At 35.4% G+C, this 22862-nt stretch overlaps 1 long non-coding RNA gene across 1 annotated transcript in view; it reads right to left on the reverse strand.

Moving 5' to 3' along the window:
* The window catches only part of LOC111091266, a 33265-nt gene extending 25646 nt beyond the window's left edge, over nt 1-7619 (reverse strand). The window contains exons 1-2 of the long non-coding RNA XR_005374716.1: nt 7444-7619; nt 6676-6791 (exon numbers count right to left, since the gene is read on the reverse strand). This is a non-coding gene — a long non-coding RNA (uncharacterized LOC111091266). The remainder of the gene's footprint in view (nt 1-6675; nt 6792-7443) is intronic.
* Nucleotides 7620-22862: the final 15243 nt, after the last annotated feature.

Below are 22862 nucleotides of genomic sequence, written 5' to 3' on the forward strand. Positions count from 1 at the left end.
TTTCACTATTCATTTTCTCTCAGGTGGGAAAACAGAGTCAGCCCAACTCTTGCCGTTTAAGGCAAATCTTCCATGATGGCATTTCTGATTCAAAAAGGTACTAATTGATCAAATTATATTGTACATGTTACAATAACTTATCCTAATTTTTGTTAGCTTAGTATATAATTATATACTTTCTTACATTGTCATTAAACTATATCACATATGTAGGCTCTGTTCATCAGGAATTATGGGGGGGGGCAGCACATTAAAAAAAGAACAACTAAGAGTGGCTAAAACCAGAACTATAGTTATTACAGTTAATAAGAAGTCTAGAAATAGGAACTTAAAGGCTAGTTCAAAAGTTTAATCAAGTTATCAATAACTGGGATCCCTGGGTGGCGCAGCGGTTTGGCGCCTGCGATCCGGAGACCCGGGATCGAATCCCACATCGGGCTCCCGGTGCATGGAGCCTGCTTCTCCCTCTGCCTGTGTCTCTGCCTCTCTCTCTCTCTCTGTGACTATCATAAATAAATTAAAAAAAATAAAAAAAGTTATCAATACCTTAGGCCTTTTTCCATTTACCCATGTTTGTTGACACATTGGCTTTCGTTCTGTTCATTTTAGGCTTATTGCCTTATAGTTGCAAGCTCCAGATATCACATTTATATTCAAAATTAGAAGACAGTAGGGAGAAAGGACTTTTTCCTCCTTAGCTTATGTCTTTGGTGGCGGTACGAAGTGGGAGAGGAAGAGAGAATCTTTCATGCCCAAGGTGGAGCTTGACACATGGCTGATCTTAGAACTCTTGAGATCATGACTGGAACTGAAATCAAGAGTTGGACATTTAATTGACTAAGCCACTTCGGTGCCCCATTAGCCTATGTCTTCTTATTAGGAAATAAAAGTTTGCCTGAAGACCACAGAAGATTTCTTTTGACATTTTATGGGCCAGAAAGGGTTTGCACACCTGTAAGTGCCATTGGAAAAGTTATACATGACAAATAGGAAAGGCAGAAACTGAGGGTTAGCATAGATCAGTTCTGATTTAATACAATATTTGGTACATTGTTCTTCCTCTAATTTGCTGTGATTCTGACAGTAAGAAAGAAAGGCAGAATTGTTGGATAAGCAATAAATCGGGTCTATCACATAAATCTCATACATTCAAGGTGATCTAAGTTCCCTAAGGACAAGAGGATTTTCTTTTTTATTACTGCCAAGGGAAAATAAAATTTTGTTAAAACTGAAAAAAATATTGAGTTTAACTAAGATACTTTAAAAAATCAATTTAAATTTAAAAATGAGCATCAGGGGCAGCCTGGGTAGCTCAGTGGTTTAGCGCTGCCTTCAGCCCAGGGCCTGGGCCTGGAGTCCTGGGATCAAGTCCCATGTCAGGCTCCCTGCATGGAGCCTGTTTCTCCCTCTGCCTGTGTCTATGCCTCTCTCCCTCTCTCTCTCTGTCTCTCATGAATAAATACAATCTTAAAAAATAAAAAAATAAAAATGAGCATCAACAAAGTTGATTGACATATCCATTTTTCTATTAATAATCCCATTCATCCACCTATCAATTTATATTGATGTTTGGAGAAGGGAACACATTTATTTTTAGGGAGGAAGGGAATTTCAGCAAAAACAATTTTAAAAAAGGAAGTTGAAAGAATGAACAAAAAAATTTGCAATGATACTGACTTGATGATTCACACAAAGGTGTGTCAAGAGAGCCAGGTATAGTAGATTTCAAACCTAGGTGACTGGAACATCCATGAAGACATAGAAAGAAATGGGGGGAAATACAGGAAATTCCTCCAAATTTTAAAAGGTACACTTTAATATATTAAGTATTTAAAACTCAGAAACATTCATTTTTGTATGTGGATGTTCACTCTGGATTTTAAACATGAGTTAGACTTGCAAATTATGACAAGCATAAAGTAATGTTCTATTAACCATTCTTTAAGCTCTTTGCTTTTATTGAGCCATGCCTAATCTGCTCATAAGCCCAGCCAGTGATGTTTCTAGCAATTTGAAATATTGTATTTCTTAGTTCTGGGATTTCTAATTAATTCATTTTTTAATACTTTTTATTCCTCTCCTGAAAATCCCAGGCCTTCACTGAGCACATCCATCTTTTCCTGTACATATTTAACATAAGTAATTATAAAACCTTTGTATATCTGAGTCACCACTGGATCTGTTTCTATTGACTATTCTTCTCTTGAATATGGTGATCCTGCTTTATTTTCATAGGTATAGTAGTTTTTTATTATTAAATTGAAAATTGAAGATAATACTCTGTAGAGATGATAGATTTCGTTAGCATTCTCAGAAGAAATTTTTTTTCTAGCATATATTTGTATTATCTATAGATCACTTACATACTATGGAATGTTTTATTAGGCGTTGTTGGACAGGGCGATTTTGCTTTGCCCTTAATCCATGGCCCTTACTATAAATTTTATTCCTAACATGTGTCCCTTCTAAGGTTTCTACTGAAAGCAAAGTTCCTGTGAAGCCCCTCCAATTAGGTAGGATGTCAACACAAAACTCTTACTCCCTGGTGTGGAAGCAGATGAAATCTCTTCTCATAGTTAAGCCTTTAATCTGTTGCTTTCCCTGCCCAAAATTGGGAATTCCTTCAGGAAAGACTAGTTAAATGTGGATCTCTCCAGGTTTCTTTCCTTTCAAGGGTTCTATTTATTTCTATTTTTCTTTGTTTCTGGTGTCTAATGCTTTCAAACAAAATTTTCTTAAACTTTTGTCAAGAGTTCATAATCACTTCAATAAGAAGGTAGGTAGGCTAGTAGAACCCCATTTTGTTTTCAGATGTGATGATGGTGTTGTGGTTTTGTTAAAAGAGGAACATTCTTTAACAAATATATACTGAAATACTTTTAAAGGAAATGCATATGTCCAGGATTTGCTTCAAAATATTATGGAAACAATGATTAGATGAGGGAGTTGATAGGTAAAAATTAGCTATTGTTTGATGGTTCTTGGTTTCGGTGATTGATAGGTAAGGATTAAATATTCTCTTCTGCTACCTACAGATAGCACCAAAATTGATATAATAATTATTTTAAAATCCTATCTATTATGTGAAGGCCTATTTCAAGGGACAATTTAAGGAACAGAAATAGGAACAAGTACAGAGCAGGAAAAGGGCAGTTCGTTAGAGAAGAAAGTCATTCATCCATCAGATAGTAGTAAATTAAAAAAATACTCATGCATATGTACACATGCACACCTATACACACTTAAATAAAGCCTCCACAGGTACCTGTAAACACACACAAAATTGTATTTCTTCTTTTTTTTCCTGTATGTTTAATATTATTCCAATATTTTAAAAAAGTTATAAACATATAAATGCTTTTTGTGTTAAATGCTTCTATTATTGCTTAAGATTAGTACTTATGAGGTAATATCAAATAGAAAGAAAATAAATATAAATCTGTATCTTTTAGTTTGAGTAATGTTGGGTAATTTTTTTGTATGAAATAGTACTGACCAGAAAACCACACTATTCTTTAATCTGCTAACAATTTTAAATAATTTTTCTTTAGATACTTAAAATACTGTCATGAAATTTATATTTTGGTGGTTTTTATTTTTCTTTTCAAGATCTTGGACATTGCCAGAAAGAATTAAAACACGATAACAAGTTGACAATTAGAGAGTGCGTGATTTATTCATATAATTCTACCAAGTTGACACATTTCTAAAAAATACTTTTTAAAATCCTGAAAATAGAATCCAACCATGCATAGCACTGCAAAACGTATGTTATAGAATATTAAACTAAAGAAGACAAAAGTTTCTAAGGTATCAGTGTTCTAAGATAGCAGGAAAATACTGCTAAGACTGCATTAAAGAAAAAAAAACAAACCATTTTTCTTTAAAAATACCAACAATAGTTAGAGTAAAATTTTTATGAGGATATTCGTAAAAGGGACAGACAGAAAATATCCAAATATCAGCCAACAGAAATAGATTTTTTTCTTCTGCTTCAACTGCAGCAACTAGTTGAATTCCTGAATATGGTAATATGAAACTGGTAACATGGAGACTCAAACAAAGAAGAGAGAAGGATTCTCCTCACCTCTACAATGCAAGAAAACTGATTTGAGTTGTCACACTTCGGAACTACAAATTGAGATTACCCTTCCTTTAACATTTTAGAATCATTTTTCTTTGAAAGTATTCAAAATCAAGGCCAAAACAATCATTTTGGTTTTGATGGGGTAATTTAGCCATGAAAGAAAGAAACCCTACACATGTGCTCATTAAAAATCCTTTATTAAAAACACCAGAAATCAACTTGAGTTAACTTATAGAAATATAACAGAAACATTATGAAGATTCAAAGTGCTTTCCATTTTCCAAGGGTGAGAATACAACAAGGCCACAGAAATAAATGTGAAGAGGGAATGGAAAGGTACCTGCAACACTGGACTTATTTTTACCTCTATTCTTTTCTCTGAACAATTAGGTAATTTTTCTTTTTTGCTTCTGATTGACAAATAAGGGTTGCATCATAGGAGCTCGGGAAAGAGAATATAACTGGCCCAGTTTGAGTTAGTCATCTTTTCCCAAGCTGAAGTCAAGTGAGTCCAGGAGAATAGTCTTTTATTACAAAATTAACTGTAGCATCCCATTCCTATACGTAAAAGTGTTCATAAATGTATTATAATGAGCCTAGACAGCATTGTAAAAAGTTACCTAGTTCAATGGATACAAGCTGTGAAAACTTAAGCTACTTTTACATGTGTCTTTCTTTTTCATTCTTTATTTTTTTAATAGAAACAGTATTTGGATTTAGAAAGATGTAATAAAGGAAAGTGTCATAAGCAGAGAAATTTTTGATATGGATCACAGGTCAAAAATAGTGAGATAAGGAATTGAGGGTCTGGATGGGGAGATTACCAAAAGAATTGCTGTGAAGAACGATGTGGCCACAGTGGTTTTTTACCCAAGAACAATAAGCTTGGTCAGTGAAAATGAAGCCCAGAAACAGTCACAGCCAGTCTGCGGGGTGGATCTGTAACACCAGCAATTACTGAGGTGGGACCAAGTCATCAAGACTGAGCCAAGAGACCAGACCCCAAGGTCACCACCGAGCTAAGAGACCAGACCTCAAGGTCTTTGACTAGCTGGTGAAAAAGCTAGTTGCTCAGGAATAGAGCTCAATTAACTGCACCCCTTGGACACCACCAGTGAACACACAAATACCAGATGAGTCATTCTGAAAAGAGATCAGTAGTAAGTAAACTCCAGGCAGCTTTTTCTCCATGAAACACAATAAAGATCTTTCACTTACATCCAGATGCTGTCTCTGGAAAGGCTGCATCAGGGGTGAGGATGGCGAGGGGGGAGATGAAGCAGCCCTAACAGGAGCTTGACTTCTAACCTGGCTAAATATTTAACGGAGAGGGTCTAGTTAAACTTGGAAGATACTGTTAAATTGGAAGGTACTCAGATATTGCTGATAAACAAGTTTCTCTCTGCTGCCTAGAAGGATAACAATCTATGAAAAAGTTTAGGTTAGTTACATAAAATAATTTGGCTATGATTTTTGTACACACCTGAGTGTATGTACACTTTTACAACCCAGTTACATTGATAAAAGCCTAACAACCTGGATCTAAAGTACAAAAAGTGAACATAATTTAAAAGAGGAGGAAGGAAATAATAGGCAAAGGAAAGGATATGAAAATGTCATGGCAAACAAATATCTATAGCAGAAGACACAGGGGGTATCATAAGGAAGAACCAGCTGAATCATGTCTTACAAAGGCAGGTGAGATGAAAATGAAGGATAGTTAAATTTACTCCTAAAAATCCTTGGGAAGGCAATTGTGGGGTTCCTGTATCATCTCTCAGTAAAGATAATTCAAGAATGTCTTATAAAGTCCTAAGTCTAGCTGCTAGAATCCCCCTAGCTCACAGATTATCAAAGACATTACAAAACATCAATTTCTATATTAAATATCTTAAGAGAAATTTTTCTAAATGAGGAAATTTGCACTTCTGCATTTGACAGAATGTGGCTACAAGTGACTAATTAAATTCCAATTTTTTTTGATCGTGCATTTTCAAGAACTGTTGCAGATAGATAAAATGCATTGCAAAATTATTTCCCATTGAAAATCTAGTACAAATATTAATTTTACAGTTTAAAAAGTTGAATTCATGTAAGGCATTTAATTAAATATTGACATTTTAATTTTTCAACTTACTGTATTTTGAAGTCAATATGTTTTAATTCAAGGGTCAAATACGTTCAGAGTAAATAGCTGAATTACTCCAAAGCCTGTACATAGCTTGCTTCCAAGGTAAATCAGCATTGAGTCCAATGCAGCCAACATCAAGAAGAACACTAGCAACCACCACAAAAATCACTTTAGTGCAATTTACATTGAGTTTGGGAGTCATGTCGTAAAATGTAGATATAGATATATAGATATATACATATGTATATATATATATAGTTATCTTAAATACTAGAATTATATACATATGTTTATCTTACATACTAAAATTAAATACAAAAGGCTGAATAGTCAAACTAAACTACACATGTAGGAAATCCAATCACTTCAGAGAGCAACAGATACCCCACATCTCAGCCTCCTTTGGCCCATACATGTATCCACTGAAACGGTAGGCAAAATCACCTGCACAACCTACATGGTTGGCTTTTCTTCAGCTTCTCTCTGCTGATTTCTCTCTTTCACTCTCTCCCCTTGTCTCCCTATTGTGTGCAATATAGTTTACTCTGGAACTCCAAGGTGAAATCTGAGGATCTACAAGAAAGTCAGGGAGAGCAAACACAAGTGGGGGGTCTCAAGGATAATTCATAAAGAAGCGACCTTTTGAGAGTGGCATTAAAGGAAAAGTAAAATTTTCACAGTATTTTTTTCCAGGAGGGTTGGCATTCTTGGTGATAAAAGAGCATAAACAATGGAATAAAGGCAGCAAAGGCTGTGTATTTTTGAAGAGTAGCGGGATCAGAGCATGTTCAGAGCAACAGCAGGAAATAAAGTTGGAAAAAAAAAAAGAGTTCAAAACAGAACACAGAGATTTTTTTTCTAGTATTATTCCGTACTATTTGGAGGTATGTTAAGGACAAATGTTTTCATTGCCTCTCCTGCAGCTTTTGAACCCTGTCTGAGTTCCTGACTTCAAGTTTGATGATTTTATTAAGGCTAGTAATTACTACTTGTTGCATTTCACATTCCACAATGCCTTGCCTTCAAAGTCGCCTAATTAATACCAAGGCTGACTTCCACATGCCTTGCTTTACTCATCTGATGGTGTTTGCTCTAGGGCTCCTTGCAACTTGCAACAGTGATACTGGGAAGCAGAAGGAAAGGGGAGAAGGAACTGTCACTATTACTGTAGGACACACTAAAAAATAAAATCTGAAGATCACGTGCATACATCAGCTATAAATACCTCTTCAATGACAGTAAGCTGGAGGAGTTCAACCTTTCCCCTTTCTAAATGATCTTTCATACTTTCCGTCAAGGCAACGTTAGTCTGCTGGTGAGTGCTAACCAGTAGGGAAGTTAAGACAAGCATTCCTTTGCAAAGCTTCAGATTGTGAATCCTAGGATGGAGCCGCTCAGACGGAAAGGCCTGTTTCCATGGCAACAGGAGCAGTTCCTATTGTTTCAGTTTGTCACTCATCACAGCGATGTTTGCCTTGGAGACTGTGCTAAGCATTTCTAGCCGCATTTTGTTGTGGATTCAAGAGATTGGATGGCAATGCTGCTATGGTTACCAGAGTTTTTGTCTTAGGGGAGATCCTAGAATAAAGGTTCCAACAGAAATTTTAAATAATTAGTAGTGGAATAAAAAGAAAAGAAGTTGTGATAACTAACTTCCTCCTGGGACAACGGTAGCAAAGTCTGACTTCCTTGTGTGTGTATGTATGTGTATGCGTGTGCTTATGATGATGAGGTGGTGGGAAGTGAGAAGTGGGAAAGGGTAAGATTAGAACAAGAAATAAAGAGAACATAAAATGATCATCTACCATTCCTTTTAAAAATAAGAAGAGAGAAGAGAAATGGCTCGAAATATGTACAATAAACATTCACATATTCAAGGAATTCCTTTCATCAGTCACTATATAACTAATTCAAATGAATTTCTCCCCACATTCATAAAAATAATCCATTTCCCAGCCAGACCATGACCCCTTCCCTAGCGCTGGTCACTTAGGGTGTTGAAAGGACATACAAAAACAGAAAGAAAGAAAAAAAAAAAAAAACAGAAAAACTTCAAGTCAATGACACGGACACTTTAAAGACATTATTACATTATTTGCTCCTTATTCTTACTCTTCATGAGTCTAGAGATTGAAGCAAAGAAACAGCCATAGAAAAGCCTCAACCAATATTGTCTTCTTTTTTCCAATTATATAGTTACTATTACAACTCCAGAGTAGCAGACCACTGCAAACATGATAGCCATTAGCAAAAATTTATTTTATAAAAAATTACTAAAAATAAAATAATAATATGTTCAGAGATGTATTTTGATTGTATGATTTCATCTTAGTATTTCTCTTACATCAAAAGATTCTACAACATGATAAGGATTTAGGCAAGTGCATTATTTGCATTGTTTCACTTAAATTTCATTAAGAACTTCTAAGGGAATTATCAGTATTTCTATTTTCAGAGAGACTACAGCTAGTTGGTAGAACTATACGTTAGACATAGAGTCCCACTACTTCATCTTTCCAAGGATAGAACATTCCCATTTTTCAAATCACCCCAAATCAGAACCATACTATATGTACACCTTTATTGTTACTGGAACCTGAGAGACCTGTGAATTATCAAGAAGTTGTCAAGAACTGAACAGTATTTTAAATGTCTGTAAATAGTGATGATTTTCCACTTCATTTGTGGCTTTTGACAAATCATCTATTTATGTAGTTACAACGCATTCTTTCAATCTTAGCAAACTTTAATCAGCAATGAACTATTCTGTGACAAATTCTTTAATAGATTATGAATATATGATACTCATTATTTTCCCAGAATATTCTTTTGGGAAATATAGCATGAGATATTTAACTAGATTTAATCATTTGCCTAAAAGTTGAATGGATGCAGCCAAGGTTGATGGGGCACAAAACAGCAGGGAGACATCTGGAGAAGAAACTGGTTCTGATCATAGGGTAGATTGTTCACCCCAATGAAATGGGAAACTTGTTCTACCTCTCTAAGGACCTACACAACAGTGTATGTCCTCCATAAATTGTATCTCTAAATTCCTATACTTACTGGAATGGATCTGTAAGAAAATTCATCTTTCCCTTTTTTTCTTTTCCTAGATTTTGGTCACCCTGCAGTAAAAATACTTCTTAAATGCTATTTTTCTTCCATAAACTTTATTCACTGCATAAATAAGTTCAGAGCTTTTGAAAGGTTGTAGCTTGAAATTCAAGACTATTTACAAGATGTAGTCAAAGAACATACGGTTCAGGAATCACATTAATTGCAGGTGTTGAGAAAACATTTCCATTCTGGACAGTTTTTGAAGATACTGGATGCATGTATGTGCACGCATATGTGTATTCATAATTGTGTGTGTATGTAAATATATGCATAGCTAGTATCAAGTTTTCAGATTTTAACCAGAAGGATAATGAAAGCCTGCATTAGTGCCTTTTGCATAGATAGCATTCTGCAGCTATTTTTTTAATGCACGAATAAATGAATGTCAAGAGAAAGGGATGAATATCGCTTGACTGCCTTAGTGAAAATGGAAAGTTATTATAGGGCTTAACGCAGAGTTTAAGATTCTCATGATCATTTTTCTTTATTGTATTTCTCATTTGCTTAATATTCTAGTTGCTTATACATTTTATGATTAAAAGGTGATTATTTTGTTATAAACAAATAGTACTCAAGATCTATTTTATGCCTTGAATACATACATTATTGAAGTTGGCAAATTATATACTCTCTGCCTTCTATCCAGTGCCACCTACTTGCAACATTCATAGGTTTATTCTTTCATGTGAGAATTATTTATGAAGGCCTTCTCTATGCACTAAGTTGGGTACTGATGGAGGAGAGATGGTCTGGCCATACATACATCTGTGAATGTTCACCCAGAGTACTGTGATTAAAGATGAATATGTATTAAATTACCTTAATTGATGAATATATTAAGATTAATCAGAAGTATATTCCTGCTTTAAAAAAATAAGTCTAACTTGTAACTTCCGAGGATGAACTTGTGTCATCTGATCACCCACAAACTCTTACTAAGCATCAATTATGTGAGTGAGGATTTATTGTGGAGAATAGAGACATGAATCAAAGAATGTCTTCCAGAACATGCACTGTTCCATGACCTGCCCAGTGTCCCAGTCTTGACTTCTGACATTCTATCACCATGGTAGAACATTCTTCTCCTATTTTTCTGTGTGATATTTACTCTATCTTTAAGACTCAACTAAAAAGTTACTTCCCTTTGATGCTTTCCATGGCATTTTGCTCTCCAAAGAAACGTACATGCCACCCTTTCTCTTCCTTTCCATAGCAATCCAACTGCAAATCTATCATGGAAGACGCCGAGTTGATATTCTAATTTTTTTAGATAATTTTAAATACATATGCAGTTATAAGAAATAATATGGGGAGATACCATGTACTCTTTACTCAATTTCCTTTCATTACAATATCTTACTATTTACAATATCACAACTAGAATATTGACATTGATACAGTCAAGATACAGAACATTTCTATCAACAGAAGGATAAATACAACCACATCAGCATCCCACCCACATCTTTATTCTCTCCTCAACTCCATTTCTATAATTTTATCATTTCAATAATGCTATATAAATGGATATATGGCATCATATATATAATATGTAAATAGACACATATAGATAGTATACAAATATATAATCATATTATTATGTATCTATATTATTATATATCTATATAATATATAAGTGGATTTATAAGAATAAATAATAGTATGTAATCTTTTGAGATGCTTTTTAACTAAGCACACTTCTCTGAAAGTCATCCAGGTTGTGTGGCTGTACCAATAATACTGCTGTATTACTGTGTTTCATCATTCACCTGTTGAAAGACATCTGGGCTATTTCCAGTTTTTGACTACTAGGAATAAAACTGCTATAAACATTCATGTACAGGTTTTTGAATGAACTTAAATTTTCATTCTCTGGAATAAATGCTGAAAATTGCACTTGCTGGGTCATATGGTAGTTACATTTATGTATTTAAGAACTTGCCAAGTTATTTTCTAGAGTGGCCATATCATTTTATAACCCCACTAGCAATGCATGAATGCTCTAGTTCCTCTGCATTCTTCTCAGCATTTGGTGTTGGCACCATTGTTTATTTTTTAGTCATTCTGACTGAAAACAAAACAAAACAAAAACAATGTAAACAGACTAATCACAAAACAATATAAGAAATGCTAAGGTAGGGGGCGCCTGGGTGGTTCAGTAAGTTAAGTGTGTGACTCTTTTTTTTTTTTTTTTTAGTGTGTGACTCTTGATCTCAGCTCAGGTCGTGAGTTCAAGCTCTAAGTGGAGCCTATAGAAAGAAAGAAAGAAAGAAAGAAAGAAAGAAAGAAAGAAAGAAAGAAAGAAAGAAAGAAAGAAAGAAAGAAAGACAGACAAAGGTAGAAATAAAGATAGGGTTCAAAGAAACCATGTAGACAAAGCCTAGAATTCAATCTTCAGTGGGGATTTAAAGAAACCTACTGAGATAAGAAGCTAAGTAGGTGGAGTATAGAGGATAAATACAACCCATCCAGGAGAAAAGATAAAGGAAATGCACTTTTCCCAGGCAAAGTGGGGAAATGTTTGCTTGGGATGTTATCAGGCAATGAGGAATTTGAGGAGGAGAAGAGGAGAATGGTAGGAGAAATCAAATAACAAAGAACCTTGTATATCTTGTTGAGACTTGGCCTTCATCCAGACAAAAAAGGCTTGAGATAGAAATAATGATCTCATTTGGAAACACAAATACTTCTTCCCAATTGGCACCATCTTAATTTAGACAATTAACATGTGAGCAGGAAAAGAATACCCAAGAAGGAGACAGAGGAGGAGTGGTCAGTGATAGTAAATGAATCCTTTGTAGGCAGAAAGCTGAAGGATACCAAGTGCAGTTGGAATCCAACGAGGGGTTTAGAGTAGGGGTCAGCAAACTACATGTGTGAGCCACATCCAGCCCACTACCCACCATTGTAAATAAAGTATTATTGGAACACAGCCACATCCATTCATTTATATATTGTCTGTGGGTGTTTTCACATATGATAGCAAAGTTGAGTAGTTGAGACAGATACCCTCTATCCCACAAAATCAAAAATATCTCCTATCTGGTTCTTTATAAAAAGCATTTGCTGATCCTTTGTTTAAAGCAAAGGCACAGTTGATTAAGAAAAGGATCAAGTGTCCTCTGGATTTATTAGTAAGTAGGTTTTTGGTGACTCTGAGAGCAGTTTTCAGTGAAACAGTTGGTGCTGAACATGAAGAATGGGATAAAAGGAAATATAGAGAATAAATGCAGACAACTCTTTCATGATATATTCATCTTCCCATCGCCAACTCACTCTTGCCCCAATCTCCACAATTAAAATGTATTATCTCCATTCGTGGATGAGGAAACAGTGATTCAGAGATTTTTAACAATTTGGCCAAAGTTGCACAGCAAGTAGATAGGGATCAGAACTGAAATCTGATTCTATTTAATCAAAATCCTAATTCTTTCTGCTGGACTGTATTTTCCCTAGAACTTAAGATTCATGAAATTATCTTAGATTCTAAAGCTTGTGAACATAGAAGCCAAAGTATTCTTGTGGTGAAAAGGATATCGTGAAACCTCATCTGTTATTCCTGCCGATGGGTACACTAAAGGAGTAAGATCATTTACTAACTATGTTCAATTAATCCTAAGTCATTCTCTCTCCAAATATAAAAGATTCTTACTCCCCAGACCCTTCTAATTTTCTGAAACTGTCTACTCAGAGTAAGTTTGGTAGATATAATGGAGATCACTTACAATAGCATCTGTTCTAAAATATTTTGCACAGCAAAGGCAATGAATAAATGGAATCTTATAAATTAATAGCTATTAAGGGAACAATAATAACAATAACAATAGGGAGAGGGAAACATTTCTAACAAAAGGAACAGAGAGACCTGGTAGACCTGAACTTCACTATCTTATAAAGCTTTACATTAAAAAAAACCTGATTAAAAGGATATGAAAATGTTTTCCTAATGTGCAATTGATTATTTCCCAAATTCATAGTCTTATGTTATAGGAGACATTAGTTTCACTTTTTCCTCATTTCTTTTTCCAATTGCTGACCAACAATTTTAGGTAAGATAAGCAGGACAGAGAGAGAGGGCTGCTATCCTATATGTCACCATTCATTACAAATCACTTGAAAGCAGTGGTATCCTATCTATCCTTATCCTTGGTAAGGATAATTTTGCTCTAGGGACACTTGGCTATGTCTAGAGACATTTTTCGTTGTCACATCCTGAGACAAAGGAAAGTGCTACTAGTATCTACTGGGCAGATGCCAAGAGATGCTATAACACATCCCACAGTGTACAGAATAGAGGATGGTCCTCCATACCGAAAAGTCTGCTGGCTTAGAATGTCACTAGTGCTCAGGATTGAAAAATCCTGCTTCAGAGGAACACCATGTGGCACATTGGCATTTCAGTCAATGACACAGTCACCAATATTCCAAACATACTAATTATACATAGGCAACCATTATTTGCAAAGTCATAAAGTATAATTCTTAAGCTATCAAGGTTGGAAAAGATAACCTAAATGGAAAATGAAATGGGGACAATTCAAAGAAAAATATAGTGTATTCTATCAGTATTACCAAGTATAATGTTTAATAGAAACTGGCCCTTCTCTTAAAAGATGGCATTACACCCATGTATGACTATATACAAATACCTTTTGGACCAGTAGCCTGGAACTACATAAAAACCGTACAATAAGGACCTATATGAGGCATGTTGCCAATTTATCCACAAAGAGAGAGATAAATGTGTGATCTTAAAGGTATTTGTCACACAAGGCTACAGCTGTGTATAACTAATACCTAATTGCTCATCTAGAACATATTATCTATCAGGCAGAACAAAAGTGGGTAATTTGCTATCATCTACTGAGATGATTTACCAAATTACTGTATAACAATACACTTAGCTCATATTACACTTATGACACTAAACCAATCAAACCCCAGTATAGTCAGATATAATGGTGATTTGACCTAACTTTCCTTTGTGAGTTTTAGAAAATATACTCCAAGGGAATAAATCAAAGATATTATTAAAACCTCAGCTATAAACTGAAATTTACATCTGAATTTTTCCAGAACTACTATAAAGATTTCAATAAAGTTTGGTACTCAAAAATTGTAATATGGGAAAATGCCAGTAATAATTTTAAACATGAATTAAACTTGCCATTGCATTGGTTACTATTATAAAACAAATTACATACCAATATTAGTGTGTAATTTAATTTGAACAGAAATTTACCTTCTTGGATCTTAATAATAAACTCTACAAAGAGAAATGGAGAAAAATCTGATAGTTGACTTTGTCATCAAGTGAGCACTAGAAACACACTCTGGTGAACTGGATCATTGCTCTCACTCCTGTCTTATCTTAGAGTTATAGATTCTATGCTCTTTGTCATATGACCTTGCATCACTTCTCACTAATGTGAGTAGAATATGTTTCCTCACTCAAATTATGTTGAGTTTAGACACATGACTTGCTTTGCCTACTAGGATGTGGGTTAAAGTGACCAAGTCCTAGCTATAAGCTGAAGACATAAAAGGCATTTCATAATTCTGCTCACCCTTTTTGTTTTTATGTCACTTACCAGTAGAGAAATATGCCTCACATACCTATTAACTAATTAGTTAGAAACATGTAAGGCTGACCCACAGACTTGAAAACCAGAAAAAATATTTGTTTCAAGTCAATGGGATTTTTTAGGTTGTTTGTTAGGGCGGCAAAAACTGACTATGACACTTACTAAAGACTTCCTTAGCAATGTTAATACTATGAATGGTTGATGCTTAACTCCCCAATATTTGTTTCCCTGATTTTCAACAGGACACCCACCTTCAGTTCATAAAGTTTAGCAAGAAGTACTGGGCATGAACAAGGTGCTGATATTCCTCTGAGCACATGATTTGATTTCCACCTTTGATGCATGATTTTAGAAGGGCCAATGAGAATATATCTCAGAACTTTTGGAAGACCTACCAAAAAATAATTTTACTGTTTCCTCCTCGTCTTTTACTAAAACGGGAAGCTTAGGATACTACAGACATCTTGTCCACATAAAAGAAAAACGGAATTACCAAGACTTAATTGAACAAAGTTGAAAGTAGAATCAAGAGACAGGGAAACAATTTCTAAAGATGTGGCCTTGTCTTGGGACCCAACTACACCTGAAGAAAAATCCAGCTTTGGATTTTTTTTTTAAGTTTGAATTGACAGTTACTTATTCCTTAATATAATTTGAATTATTAGCCTCTAACCACAGAGAGATTCTTAATGGATATATCATTGCTTATTTCAACTTAAAGGATAAGTAGTAGAGAAAAAATATTTTAAATGCAAATTTCTTTTATTCAAACTAAACCACTCAGCAATTCTGTAATGTGTATAGAAAGAATTCACTGTAGAAAGAGAACAATTATAAAAGTATGTGCAAAATAGATGCCTAAATCTCCTTCTATTCAAATAATTTTCTTGTAAAAGTGAGTATCATTATAAGATAATTATAGTTTATCCAAATCCCAACATGAAATTAACATTTCAATGATATAACAGAATTATAACATTTTTCCTAAAGGACAAAATATTTTATCAATTCAGACTAAATTTGTAATCGTCCAAACTTCACATGAAATGTAACAGATCATCTAAAACTCTACTAAATTTAAAATGAACAAGTTTTAATCCCAGGTTTATAAAGGTACAAAAATACCTTTGATAACAGAGGGAATAAAGTATGTCTGTCCTGAAGTGAAGTCTGCATTAATCTAGTCATCCAGATAAGACAGGCAAAGTATTTGTTTGTAACTGAGTAAGGGAAACTTATTTCTATCACTTAATCGGGTTGTCTCAACTCACTGAAAAGCTTCCCTTGGTGACCATCAGTAATGTATACAAATTGCCTAAAGTGACTAAGTGTTTGATCAGTAAATTACCAGATGTTAATATTTCACTGCTAGTTGCTTAGCTACCACCAATATTTTAGAAAATAATATTCTATTTCTTTGCGTGCAAATGTGAAACACACTATTTTTTATAATTTGTAAAACACTGAATGGTACAAAGAGGATAAAAGCCAGCCATATTCTAAACACAGGATATTTATTACTGTTAGTGTGTTATTATTGTATTTCTCTCTAGAATTTATTTTCTAGAATTACATTGTTTATATTATTGTATGCCTTTTTAATACTTACTATATTTGAATATTTTCCTATGGTAATACTTTGTTAAAAACCATTTAAAAAGTCACAGCAACTCACATCTCACTTTAAGTAAGAGCCAAATTCTTACCATAACCTCCAAGAATGGAATAGATATGGTTATTATTACTATTATTATTATCTCAATTTTATAGATAAGAAAACTGAGACATTCAAATCCTTAAGCAATCCTCTCTACTGATAATGCTATTAAATGGTGATAGGAGGGTTTGAACCTAGGCAGTCTGGTTTAATTTTTTTTAAGATTTTATTTATTTATTCATGAGAGAGGCAGAAACATAGGCAGAGGGAGAAGCAGGCTCCTCACAGGGAGCCCAATGTGGGACTCGATCCCAGAACACTGGGATCAAGCCCTGAGCTGAAGACAGACGCTCAAACACCAAGCCACAGGCAGTCTAGCTTTAGAGAGAATGCTCTGGACCACTGCACTATGCTTCCAATGAGCATGGAATAATTAGGTGTGCTGAATAAACCAAAGAAGGAAGCACCATCCTATTAATAGGATCATGTTTCTTTCATGTGCTTGATCTCCTTCTGAAAAAGGGTAAATTTTAGTTCCTCTAAGACACTATTTTTTCTAATCAGAAGAATGCAGGCAAGAAGATAGAATAGTGAGGCTTTTATTTCTCATCCCTCCTTCTGCATGAGAGGGAACCCCTTCCTTCCAGATGGGTGTGCAAATATGTTGGATTTTTTTTCTTTGTTCCTTTCATCACCTTCACTTGGCTTCCAGATTCACAATGATTTGCATCCATAATGCAAAATAACTGTTGCTGGCCAATGCGTGTACCCTTTAACTTGGGCATAACTTAATTTTTCTTCTTTTTCGTATTTATAGCACAACTTGTTAGTATACTATTAATAGCAGCAATTTTCAACCGATTATATCATAGTTGTAGTCAATTCACCAGCATACTCTGTTCTCCCATCCCATATATACTGCATCCTAATATAATTTCTCTTATTGAAATATGAGTTGTTTGCTGAATGCATTATGAAACTCCACATGAATGTATTATGAAAGCAATACTTTCTAGCTGTGCTCAGCTTTGCTCCAGCTTTGCTCAAATATGTCATGGGGGAAGGAGGAGGGTTCCTCCTTTAATCCTTGAAAGGGAGTGAGTAAACCAATGTTCACACCTCTTTCATCAAAAGAAGACTAAAATACACTTAAACTTCACTGTCCTCTAGGACTACCCAGAACACGATTTCTCAAAATAGAACCCATGGACAACATCTGCATCAGAAGCAGCTCAAATGCTTGATAAAAATGAGGACTATTATTCCCCATCCTAATTTTTTACTGACTTGAAATTTGCCAAAGCGAGGCAAAGGAATTTAGATTTTTAACAAGTACCTCCAAGTAAGTATATGTGTGTATTAATACATGTTAAACATTATTATTCAAATAAATGTTCAACATCTTCTATGGGCCATTTTCTATGCTGCTTTCTGAGACTACAATGATCAATAGAAAAAGACATAATCCCTGTCTTCAAGGAATTTCAGCCTAGAGAGGAGGCAGATATTAATCAAATGACCACAAAAAAGGCACAGAGAATCTCTACTACTACAGGAACTATGACGGAGAGAACATCCAAAGTATGGATGCTTGGCCATGCCAGGAATTTCAAGGAAAACACCTCTGAAATAAAATCCGAAACAGTATAAACTAAGTCAGGAAGAGGAGACAAAGGTTGAGCTCCAGAGAGTGGGAAAGTGACATCATAAATCATGCTTCAGAAGGAGCACAAAGAGAGACAGGTGGGCATAGGAAGCCCAGCATGATGATAGCAAATGGGTTGGAGGAGTAGGTTTAAGAAGCAGCAAGATTGGTAGTAGTGGCTGGACAACACTGTATCTGTAGACTAGCTCTGCCTTTACCTTCTACAAATGCAATAGGAACCCCTTGGAGGGCTAACATGAGGAGAGGACACTGGCAGGGTGATAGCTGAGATTATTCTTATTGACCCTAGAACTATGTAGTCACACAGGATAAGCACTAGCCATATGTAACTATTTAAATTTAAATGTAATAAAATTAAAAGCTCAATTCCTCATTCACACAGACTACTTTTCAAGTGCTTAGTATTCACATGTGGCTGGTAATTACCTATTAGAGACAGCACAGATATAGAATATTCATTGTCGCAGAAATTTCTAACAGCAGTGCTGCTTAGAGGTGGTCTGCAGACCCCAGCGTGGTAACCCAACCCTAAAAGCTGGTTAGAAATACACATCGTCAAGTCCTGCCCTGTATGCTAAGATTCTTGGGTGACTTCTATACCTATTACAGATTGAGGACCATAATTCTGAAAGGTAACTGAACATTCAGTGAAATCCTAAATAATAATCTGATGCTTTGAATGGGGTGAAAATCACAGATAAACTTCTAATATAGAGGATAATGACTAAAGAGATGTCAATATTGCCAAGTAAAGGACCAGTCTGAGCCTCAGTGTCACAGGATCTTTACAAGCCCCTTTAGGAGCTCAGTGAAATATACACATCACCTGATTCAAATCAAATGTTTTACATTTGAAAAGAGCATTGTCTTATAGTTCTTTCCAAACATGATTTTAGGTTTTCCCCCCACTAACCCCCCTTCCTATCCATTCCCCTGTATTATCCCTCTCTAATGTCTGGCTGTTGTGAGTAGGACCACTACATATCATACCAATAGAATCCAGGCTGTGACACAAAAAGCTTAATTTTCTTTTTAGGGTTCCCGGTGGAAGACTATAATATGTGAAATGTTATTTGTTAGATCGTTAAGAGAAACTAATGAACTCACTGGCTTCCTGAAATTGTATTCTATTTTTCAGAGGTATGGGTGCCTATTTATTTTTAACTGTACTATTATCATACAAATAGATCAACTTGTGATTGTTATGGATTTCAGACACACAATCCACTCCACTTTCACTGCACTGTCTGTTAGGTGACAAACTACTTGAGGAAGCTCACCAAAATGCCACCCTTGTAAACAAAGCATGAGAACATATGTGGGGATGCAAGAAAACTTCTTTCAAACAGCTAGCCTGTGCTATGGGTTAATTTTGAGCTAGAGTATAGCTACAATATCAACATGACAATAATCTTAAAATGAATACTCACCTATAGTAAACACACACTAATCAGGATGAACTGAATTTTTGTGTCCCCTCCCCACCCAAATTCACATGTTGAAGCCCTGACCCCCAGTGCAATGCTATTTGCAGACAGGGCCTTTGGGAAGTAAGATTAGGTCATGAAGGGTAACAGTCTTCCTTGACCAAACCTTAGTCAAGCTCCTTTGTCTGAGGCCTCTCCCCAAGGAGGCCTCTACCCAAGAAGGCCTCAACTTTTATATTACCCTGTCCACCTCTGCATTGTCTGATTTCAGCAAAAATCCTGATAAGTCAGGTAAGCCAGAATTATCCACCCTCAATATCCAGTCACAGAATTATCCACCCTCAATATCCAGTCACCCTGATAGATAACTGGGTTCCTCATCCCCCATTCCCCTCAGGCGATGTCTGGTCACATAGCCTGCCTTCAGCAAGAATCCTGCTAGATGAATTTAGCCAGAATCCCCCTTACTCCTGATGTTTCCTCTTAGTAATTTTCCTTCCAGCAACTTCTACCCTGCTCTTTGGGCTATAAACATTCCCTCCATTCCTTGTTGTATTCAGAGTTGAACCCAATCTCTCTCCCCTACTAGAAAACCTCATGGCAGTGCCCCTCCCTTTACTATCCTGATAGTTCTGAATTAAGTTGGCTTTACCATTTTATTATATTTTATCTTATATTATTTTATCAGGTAAGTGTTTTTTGTTGTTGTTGTTGTTGTTGTTTACTGAAACATAATTGACATTAGTTTCAGGTGTACATCACAATGATTTGGTATTTATATATATTGTGTAATGACCACCACACAATACTCAAGTTAACATCCTTCTCTATACATAGTCACAACATTTTTTTTCTTGTGATGAGGACTTTTAAGATCTACTTTCAACAACTTTCAAATATGCAATACAGTATTATTAACCAGAGTCACCATGCTGTACATTATATCTCCATTTTAACTAGTGTCACAAATATCTTTAACAGAGTGAGACTATCGATGGGATTATTGGTGTGTTGAAAAGAGAAAGAGATATCTCTCCCTCTCTCCATCTGTGAAAGCATGGAGGAAAGGCTATGCAAGGACACAGTGAGAAAGAAGGGTCTGTTTTCCAGGAATACCATTCATTCCAGAAACTAAATTTGCCGGCACCTGGATCTTGGACTTCCAAGCCTCCAGAACTGAGACAAATAAATTTCTTTTGTTTAAGACACAGTTGATAGCAGCCTGAGCAGACTTAGACGCTATGTGCCAGGCCCAGGGCTACATACCTGGCAAATATTGTCCCATTTATCTTTACTTAAATTATTACTAAGCTGAAGTGACTAATATCACAAATACCTTACAAATGAGGAAATTTAGGTTTGCAGAGATCAAGTAACTTCCCAAGGTCACTCTGTCATTGTTCCAAAGTCATCTCATATTTACTTTTTTTTTTTAAAGATTTTATTCATTTATTCATAGAGACAGAGAGAGAGAGAGAGAGAGAGAGAGAGAGAGAGGCAGAGACACAGGCAGAGGGAGAAGCAGGCCCCATGCAGGGAACCCGATGCGGGACTCGATTCCGGGGCTCCAGGATCACACCCCGGGCTGTAGGTGGCGCTAAACCGCTGCGCCACCAGGGCAGCCCTTTACTTTTAATCCAAATTCGATGAAAATCCATGTAAAGCTTTAAGCAATACAGAGGAAAAATACGACAGCTGTAGAGCCAATCAAAGCATTGAAAACTCTGCTAACAGATTTTGACAGCTATATTAAACTATTACCTGCATTTAAACAGATGCTATTATTTTTATGAATATAATTAGGCTGTGTGTACAAAACAAATACATCTGTGGTTATTTCTTGTTTTCAATCTGAGAAATCTTACTCATTTGGATTCATGTCGCACAGACAAGATGGCCTGCTAAACATATAAATGCACATCAAAAGGGAACTCCTGTATGGATTGAAAACCTGAATTCTAATCCTTTTTTTGTAACTAATTTTGCAAACTTGGGCAGGTCTGTATCTCTTAGGACAAAGAGTTCTGTTGTGGGAAGAAGGGGCTGGTCTTAGCATCCTCCCCAGAGTTAACACTCTGGTTTTGTGTTCTCAAAGAAAGCCTTATCAAGAATTCTATTATATCAGCTGACAGAATAAAATATTTTATCTTTATAACAAATTTAAGTCTTTCTATATGATTACTTTGAATTTTGATCTGTAGGGTCAAAAAAAATAAAGGAATACGAAAGAAAGAAAGAAGAAAGAAAGAAAGAAAGAAAGAAAGAAAGAAAGAAAGAAAGAAAGAAAGAAGAAAGAAGAAAGAAAGAAAGACATTTAGGCAGAGAAACAGAGAGAGAATGAAAGAGAGAGAGAGAAAGGGAGCCAGAGGGAAAATATGAGGAAGAGAAGAAAGAGGGGAAGGAGGGAGGAAGGAAAGGAAGTGGAAAAAAGAAGGCAGGAAGGAAGGAAGGAAGGAAGGAAGGAAGGAAAAAGAAAGGAGAGCGAGAAAGAAAAAAAGATCAATCAAAAAAAAAAAAAAAGAAAGAAAGGTCAATCATATATACTATTCTACCAAAAAGAAATATAAAATTTCAGCCATTGTTTAGCTGATAAAATCCACTCTGCTAGGAAATGTTAAATAATTAGTTGTATTGGCCAGGTCTCATTCAGTTGCAAGTGAACAGAAACCCATTTCAAAATGCATAAAGTAAAAGCAACAACAAATTTATTGATTCACATAAAATGAAAAGTTCATGGGTGGGTATGGCTTTAGGAAAATATCTCTGCCAGCAGCTCTGGGCTTACATACTGTCCCACTTCTCTTTCTAATAAAAGCCCCCAAATTGAATCTCATTGGCCAAAAATGCGTTCATGTGCTCCTATTTAAAGCAATCTTTTGGTCAAAAAAGGGTCATATGCCTATTCTTTGAACCAAAGATGAGGGCAGTTTCACTCTTAGTCACTTAGAAACCACAAGAAAAATCCAGGTAAGATTACCATATAGCTGGCAAGCAAAAAACAGTAGTCATCTATTTTACCAAGAAATATATTAATAATACTGGTAATAATGGCTATGTGAGTGGTTCCCCCATCTTACTAAAGAAAATATAATTATAGAGGCATACCTTGGAAATACTATGGGTTCAGTTCTAGACCAATGCAATAAAGTGAGTAGGATAATAAAGCCAGTTAAATATATTTTATTGCCC

The sequence above is a fragment of the Canis lupus genome, chromosome 20 (assembly GCF_011100685.1).
Source record: "Canis lupus familiaris isolate Mischka breed German Shepherd chromosome 20, alternate assembly UU_Cfam_GSD_1.0, whole genome shotgun sequence".
In the NCBI taxonomy this organism is placed as follows: domain Eukaryota; kingdom Metazoa; phylum Chordata; class Mammalia; order Carnivora; family Canidae; genus Canis; species Canis lupus.